Raw genomic sequence first — 8,832 nt, 5'->3', positions numbered from 1 at the left:
CATGTCTGCAGACGTCGGGACACCTCAGCACACACTCTCTACTGCACACGTAAGGTCCGCTTTTAAAACGTTCTTCTTCCCTAGTTCCCTATACAAGAGGGAATTCGATGACCTTGCTGCAGCCAATCAGAGATGTGTATATTTCACACAGAACTCCGCCTGTGATGACATCCAACCTTCGAAGCAAGGAAGAGGCAGTCCGAAAACGGATATATCGTTCGCGCTCCCCCCGCAAAACAGGTCATGCTGCGTCTCCACGAAAGTCGTCGACTGGGTTCCTTGTTCTCCGTGACTTTCAAAAGACGAAGCGCCAACAGAGACAGCACACCAAGAGAGAGAGAGAGGGAAACAAGGATAGAAAACGCAGGGAGATCAAGCAGAAGAGCATCCGGTTTGCTACCCTACACTGAGAGTGGGGGAAAGGGGAATAGAAAGAGGGAAAAGGGAGAGAGTAAGTGCTGAGTGCGTGTGGGAGGGACACTATACACTGGAACACCATAAACGGTCTCTTAAGCCGGTGCACTCCAAGTATAATGCACGAATTGCTTTTCGAGCCAGTGACGGGTGTGGCCATGGCCCGAGTATCTTTGACTCGGTGAACGGTCTCGGGTCCAGTAGAAATAATAAAGACAGGAAGCGCCTTGTCCTGTCTTTGTTCTTTCTTAGGGTGCTGTCTCTGTTGGCGCTTCATCTCTTGAAAGCGATGAACAAACTGGCCCCGCAACGTGTTCAACTCTCCGTGACGGCCAACTTGTCAGGGTCAGTAGTCTTCACGCTCGTTACCGCTTCCACGAAGGGCGGCGGACGCTGTCGATGCTAAATGAGTGTCCCTGGTCGCACGTCACAGTCGCTGTCGGGCACTGTCGCCGTCTCGGCGGCGCACTGCCGATTTGGGGCTCAACATTGCAGGGTGGTCGAACAGCTACCAACATTTTTCTTAATTAAATAGACTAATTAAGCCTCATATGTCGGATGACATTAACTGTATGTTGAGCAGCCGCCCAAACAAGCTTCCAGTCTTTTTATGTTCTCAGTAATTAAATAATCACTGGTCATTTACTAACATGTTAATGATTACTTTTTTGTCACGATGTCAATACTATAGCTTTCTGAAGCACATTTAGAAACGTCTCTGAGTTTTCCACTGCACGCCACAGTTGGCCGTAACTCTCTCTCTCGCTCTCGACCAAATCCACGCGCCACCCCTAATGTATACCTTGCTTTAAACACGTCCGAAAATTAGCTCGAAAGCAAGTGCCATTTTTCCTTCTCCGAATGAAGAAATGAAGAAATTTGCTTTCGAGCTAATGTTATTTTTATTTTCCACTTGAGGAACGATTTAGCGGAAGGAATATGGAGTGTTTTAAGTACTTTCTTTTGTCATCAGGTTTCCGGAAAATATCGGCTAATTTGGTCCATAGACGGTTGAGTGTCCACGACACGACGCAGAGTGTAAAGAGCGTTTCGCATAGCGCCAGTGGACACGAAAATCGTGAATGCAACATCAGCTTGCCAACCTCTATTATACCACCACGATGCTACATCTCGGTATCCCTGTTGAGGCAAAGAAAAACGGTTTTTTACAAGAAACGTGAGGAAATGTGGTCACTTTCTCGAAGTCCACGGGGACGCTGCCTTCAGGGTCTGTGATACACGATAAAAAAGAGAGAGTGAGAGAGGAGGGAAAGTGTCGGATTTCAACATAAACAAAAACACTCTGTGCCAAGGCCCGGAAAGTGATCGTAATTTCGGGTCTACATTTTCAGGTCTTAAGAGTATGAGCATAACGAAAACGTTCATCTATTCCTTTTTGTGCCTTGTTCTCCTCGCTATCCTTTCCATCTTTCATTCCCCCTTACCCTTTCCCCAGTGCTAACCGGGTTAACCTCCCTGCTACCGGGTTAACCTCCCTGCTAACCGGGTTAACCTCCCTGCCTTTCCCACACCGTGTGTGCGTGCGCGTGTGTGTGTGTGTGTGCGCGTGCGTGTGTGTGTGTGTGTGTGTGTGTGCGTGTGCGTGTGCGTGTGCGTGTGTGTGTGTGTGTGCGTGTGTGTGCGTGTGTGTGTGTGTGTGTGTGTGTGTGTGTGTGTGTGTGTGTGTGTGTGTGTGTGTGTGTGTGTGTGTGTGTGTGTGCGTGTGTGTCCAAGGGGCCCAAACTGCCAGGTCCGTGTCGGTGACGGGGCCAATATGTGCTTCCCTCATTTCCTTTTCGTGCACTGTGAGGTGCGTGTGTTATGGGCCAAGCTTTCTTCGGATAAAAAAAAAAGAAAACTGCAAACCTCAGGATTGGTCGAAGATGATGTCACTCATCTCCTGACACCGGAGTGGGGGAAGGTGAGGTGACGTATTGAAAAAAAAAAGAAAGGAAATCGTCAGCTTGAACTTGAAGTGAGCTTCTTCTCTGCGTCATACAAAATGCACATATAAACGTGTGTTATGAAACGTCAGGGTCGCAGCAGTATGCCAGCATTCACTATAGCACGTGTGCGTGCATGCGTGTTTTACTTAGAACCCTTAAAGAATAACCTACAACATGTACTCGAATCGCGTAACTGCAGATGAACTGTACCTGACGAACGAGACGTACTTTGAGGCGCCTGCAAACAAAAATTTGCTTTCGCTACAACCAATACAGAGTCGGGGACCGCATTTTCGATTTAATTATATAGCAGCAGCATATCCCATTGAAATTAAGCGTGGCCTACCAAATGTTATATTTACTTCGTTATATCGAGGTTCGGCTGTACTAATATTTTCCTTTAGTGTCCTTCTTACATGAGATGAAAGAGTCAGGACAAGCAGCCAGTGATCTCTCCCATAGCGTCAATCAGTGTGTGTGGCGATGATTATTTCACCTATACGTGAGGCCACATTGACAAATAAAAACACGGATGTGGAGTTGTGTGAGGATCCCCTTAAACTTTCATATTATGAACATGGGCCTAGCTAAGCGTCGTAATTGGGGAAACTATACTTTAATTTTGAATAGATCGATTCTTTCTTTCTGCAACTCCAATGACGTGATTTAACTGCAATGACGACTTGATTCGAACAAATTTAGTGTGCGCGAACTGTAGGAAGTAAGAAGGAAGGCAACATGCGAGGTGTATTGAATTTCTTACTTAGTGACTGGCCATAGTACGGCCAAAATTAGACCGTCCTTCCCTTCCCTGTTCTCTCTCTCTCTCTCTCTTGGCACCGCGCAACAGTCGTGAGGTGAGGCAATGTGCAAGCGGCTTTTATACTGTTCCTACCCGATTTATTATAAATCATAAATTTCTATGAGATAGAGACCTGAAGTCGAGTTTTTGATACATAACCAGCTCTAGCTTTGTTTTTAATATTATTATTTACTTATTTTCTAGTTACACCTTCGTTTCAGTAGCTCATTCAAGTACGATTATCTGTTAGCATGTGCATTTTGCTTTGATGGTGTCTCATGCACACCCCGTAGTATCGCAAAACTGAGCGAAGTCGCCAGCTCCTTCCCCTCCCTTTTTTCTGTCTAATTTTCTCGTTTGAAGTGAAATGTGTATCTATCAAATGGTCTTCGAAATCGACGATGAACGCTAGCAGACTGTTTTCTTCGGTTTCTATGTGGGATTATGCAGAAAGTGACATACGCAATATTTTTGTGATCGATTTTTGTGCAAACGCGAATGAGGCCCCGAGATGGACATAGCGAACTCTAAACCTAACTCGAACGAATGCAGCCCTAAGGATCCGCTTCACCCAACACCATCGTTCGTTCATTCAACGCTTCAACGCTGCGGAGAAAACGGCGACACCTGTTGCCGATATTTCCAGTCCCTATCATTTCCAACATTTCCGATCGATCGATCGACCAATCCCCCTCTCGGTCACTGCCACTTATTAGGTCATCGCTCACGTGGCGCCGGTTGGTCGCGCCAGCTAAGAAAAAAAAAGGGGGGGGGTGGGATAAAGAAAGTCGATGCATAACGAGCAACAGAGAAAAAAAAACACGTACTGCGGGATGAATGAGGAAGCCTGTAGTGCAGGAACCGAGAAATGACACCTCGTGGGGACGACGCTGGAGTGGGTCTCGTCGTTAGTGCGCATCTTTCTTGCCCGCCGGCGTCCTTTGAAGTGCGCCGCCACCGCGCCCGACGACACCTCGGAGACGCCACGCGGCTTCGAGGTTTGTCCTGCTCCTCCTCACTCCCTACGACGCCGACGCTTCGGACTACGGGACAGTCGGGAAGCCTAATAGGGAACGCTCTCCCCCGTCTCTCTTTCGCTCTAGCGCGACGGCGGTGCCTATCCAAGGCAAGGGAGCAGGGACGCTTTCTTTCTTCGAGGGAGAGAGAGAGTATGCACTTGAGGAGAGTTGTAGAATGGACGGTGCTTGGTGTACCGTTTGTTGGGCGCGTGGCTTTGGATAGCCGTGGCGAGGGGGAAAGAAAGGCGACGGAATCGGCATGACGTCCCTCCTCCCCCCTCCTGCCCTTTGTCATTTCGAAGCGAAGAGAGTGCAGTGGTGTTGGTGGTGCGGGGAGGAGGAAAGAGGGAGTAAAAGGTTGTTCACGAATGCAGGCTTCTGGAGAGGGGGGAAAATGGGTTTCGCGTCTCTGGCGGCGTGCGATTCGTGAAAAACGCCGGGAAGAGTTCTCAGTCACGATCCCTCCTCGGCCCCGAGCCGCAGCCGCTCCAGCAGGTCCTTGCACACCTCGCAAGCTCATGCTGGATCTGGATTCGGCGTGCCGGACTTCGCGGGGGATAATTGGAGATCCCGGAACTTCCGCTGGTGAGCCGCCGAACGTTCGTATTTGCTTGTTAAGCGAAACTTTTTGTGCCTCTTCCCTCCAGTTTTTGGGATGCCGACTGCCGGTTGCTTCGAATAATTGGCCGGTCTCTGGTATATAGTGCGAATCGGCACCGGATATGGTGCGGAGCGAGGCCGCTGATGTATGCAAGCGTGGACGTGAGCCCCATCTCTATAACACGCCGTCCCCATCGCGCCGTGGATGTCATTTTCGTAGCCTTCGTTTCATCGTAATCGTTCCTTCGCTGCCACGCCATCGTCATCATTTTGTCGCCACAATTTCTGCATCGTCATCTCATTGTTGTCATACTCATTTAATCATTTTATTTATTTATTTATTTATTTATTTATTTATTTATTTATTTATTTATTTATTTATTTAGATATGCTGCAGCCAAATATAGGGCTATAGCATAAGTGGGAACATTATACATTACTATACACTGCCACAGTAGAAACACAAATATACACAGAAAGATGAATGATCAAAAAGCAAGCGCCTTACATGTTAGCGAGGTGCTTACCGGTGGTAGCTATAAGATATTTTACTTATAGTGAACGTGTGTTACCGGGTAGGGAATTCCAAAGCTCTATCGTACGTGGAAAAAAAAAACAACTGTACTTGAATGTGTTAGTACGGGAATAAATAGGTGTTATGTTCAAGGCGTGGGAGCTAAGGGTACAACTTGCGTTAGTAAATGTGATATAGTTACTGTCAGAAAGAGCAGAGGTGGAGGTATTAATTGCATCTAAATGTTTTAAGGCTTCAATGTGATAAGGTGAAAGTAATGGCTCAATGTTCAAAGATTGTTGAACCTGTGTTGCTGAAATATCGCGGCTGTAATTTTGGCAAATGAAACGGATAGATTTTCGTTGAACGTTATTGAGTGAGCTTGTTTCGCATTGTTTGAAGGGGAACCAAACGACAGATGCATATTCTAGAATAGGGCAAATTAATGTTTTATAAATTTGCAGTTTAATATCGCGGGGGGGTCTTAGCTAGAGTGCGGCGCAAATAACTTATTCTTTTAGTGCTTTCTCGTTTACATATTCAATATAATTATACCATGAAAGATGTTCTGTTAGCGTGGCACCTAAGTACCTATATTGAGACACTCTATTAAGTTGAATGCCATCCATAGAATAATCGAACGAGGCGGGGCTCTGTCTATTGGTAAATTACATCACGACTATTTTACTACAATTGATGTTCATTTGCCACGTTTTGCACCAAGCGCAGAAAGACATAAGGGTTTGGGCAACATAAGGGTCATCAATGGAGGTAATGGATTCGTATACCACGAAGTCATCTACATACAAGCTGATTTGAGTTGAAGTGCTACGAGGTAAATCATTAATGTATATTAAAAAATGGCTGTGGCTTAGGTAAGGTTAAGCCCAGGATGCGAAGCATACTAGCCTTTATTTTAGTTGTTGAACCACTGTTTAGCCTGGTGAACTGCTGTTGCTTGGCTATATTTGGTTCGGCTAGACGAAGAAACAACTCATGCATTACTTCTTCGCCTTCAAGAGTGGAACGCGACAGCGTTCCCGTCGACCCGCCAAGGGGTGTAAGACAATGGGCTACAGGGCATTGACTACGCGCCCCGCATTGGACGCGGTGAGCGTCGAGCAAAGCAGCGTTCGGCGCGGCAACGAAATGTGCGCCTGAGCAAGAGACGCACGCCTTAGAAACAGCGCGTTTCTAAGGCCACACCGCATTCACTAGAGGCGCTTTTGTACCGCTTTGAAGCGTTGTACTCGTGGCTCAGTGGTAGCGTCTCCGTCCCACACTCCGGAGACCCTGGTTCGATTCCCACCCAGCCCGTCTTGCAAGAGTTGAGCCAAAGCCACTTCTCCTCTGTCGTGACGTCACGGTGTCACGTGATTTCATGGCGACACCGCCGCGCCTGAGGAGCTGGGTTGAGCTCTCGTAATATGCTTCGCATAAAATAATAAAGGGCCTAATACGGATCCCTGAGGAACGCCTGACGTAACGTCGACGGGAGTTGATTTCACTGAGTTAAAAGAAACAAATTCTGAGCGGTAACGAACTGGCTATCCAAGAAACAAGACAGGGATTATTGAACATGGCGTTTGATTTCACCAGTAGTTTAGTATGAATCAAAGAGTCGAAAGCTTTAGAGAAGTCAATAAAGATGGCATCGACTTGATTACCTGTGTCTGGGTTGGAAGCGATATCACGAACAAGATCGACTAATTGCGTTATAGTGCTATGACCACGACGTAAACCATGCTGGGCATACACTAGAACATCATTAGAGTTAAGGAATTCGATTATATGTTTGTGAATAATGTGCTCTAACATCTTGCATGACTGGGGTGTGAGAGATATCGACCTGTAATTAGAGAGAAGTTGTTTATAACCTGAATTATGCAAAGGCAGGACTTTGGCTGTTTTCCATTTAGTTGGTACTACACCAGTTTAAGGGTTTCTGGAAGATTACGGTAACGTACTGAGCTGGGGTCCATAGGGACTACCTTACAAGGAAAGAATTCGGGATACCATCTGAACTGGTACAGTTTTTTAGGTCGAGATTCAAGATTAGGTTTAAGACACCATTAGAACGTATTACGATATCGCCTAATTTATTAGTTTGTGCATCATAACTACAATTTGGAACTACATAGTTATCGATAGAGAAAACATATTGGAAGTACGAGTTAAAAGTATTCGAAACTTCTGTGGGGTCGTTAGTAATAGCGTCGTTAATCTTGAAAGAAGTACTGCACATTGCACTAGGTAAAATTGATGTCCAGAACCTGCGAGGATTTGATTTAAGTAGTAGAGGAAGCTGCAATGAAAAACAGAAGTCTTTAGCATGTTTAGTACGAGTACGAAGTTCCTCCTTGGCCTTTTCAAAATGAACGCGAACCGCAGGATTAGAATGCTTTGACTTACGTAGTCCACCTACACGGCATGACAGGTGCAAGATATCCCGGTTAATCCAAGGACGTTTATTATTTAACCTTTTTTTTTTAAGTGGAACGTAATTATTGATGCAAGATTTTACTAACGGCTCAAAACAATCAACAAGACTGTCTACTTGACATTCGGTACTGAGTGAAAAAAAAAATAATCAAAGTTATCTGCCTGAGTATCAATGATAGACGTATCGTGAGCCTCGTTAAAATCATGAGATATGGAATCGCTAAAGCGTTCATGTGGGATAGGATAATTAATGTGTACGAGAACTGTATATATGATCCGAGATTCCTCCGGGTTATCTTAGTTAAAACCTAAATGAACAAGACTGTCACTGATAAACACTAAGTCAAGTATGGAGTTCTGCCGAGTATTCTCATCAACTAATTGCATCAGGTTATGGGTCAAAGAAAACGTAGTTAAGTCTACAAATAGAGGCACTATAGTGGCGGAATATGTAAGGGAAGGCCAGTGAATACCGGGAACCTTAATCATTGAAAGGTATCTGTATAGCGCCACAAAAGAAATACACAAGAAGAAAAGATGATGAAGTTGAAGACGAAGACAGATACCTTTCAGATATACGAAGACATACAGATACCTTTCAATGATGACCGACCAACAAGCCCATATCGCCACCCTCGTCGGGAACCTTAAGGTCACCAGGAACGTTTAAGCTAAAGGTGTCGAGGCTACAGTCACGTAGAAAAGGCGAAATATTATCGAACAAGTCACTACGGCTATCAGGGGGGGGGGGGGGGGTGATAATGACCACAATTTATTAAATTCTGCTTACGCACTAGCAACTTGCACCAAACCGATTCTACATTCCATGGGATGACCTGGTCGAACCTTGAAGTTAAAATCTGAACGCAAAAGCAAAGCTACACCACCGCCTTTCTTATTCTGACGGGCATGCCGAACAACAATATGACGTCGACAGCTGTCGTCATTCCAGTGCCGTAATCGGCGCATTTCCTTTTTTCTCTCGTAATGTGCCCTGTAAAGTTGTTTCCAACTGAAAAGATAATTCATGCACCGTGCAGAAGCTTGTAGCACTGCTACAAGCGTGTTTACCAAAAGGCAAGCGCGAAGCGATGG

Source organism: Dermacentor albipictus, chromosome 2, assembly GCF_038994185.2.
Source record: "Dermacentor albipictus isolate Rhodes 1998 colony chromosome 2, USDA_Dalb.pri_finalv2, whole genome shotgun sequence".
NCBI lineage: Eukaryota > Metazoa > Arthropoda > Arachnida > Ixodida > Ixodidae > Dermacentor > Dermacentor albipictus.
Note: the sequence above shows the minus strand (reverse complement) of the source record.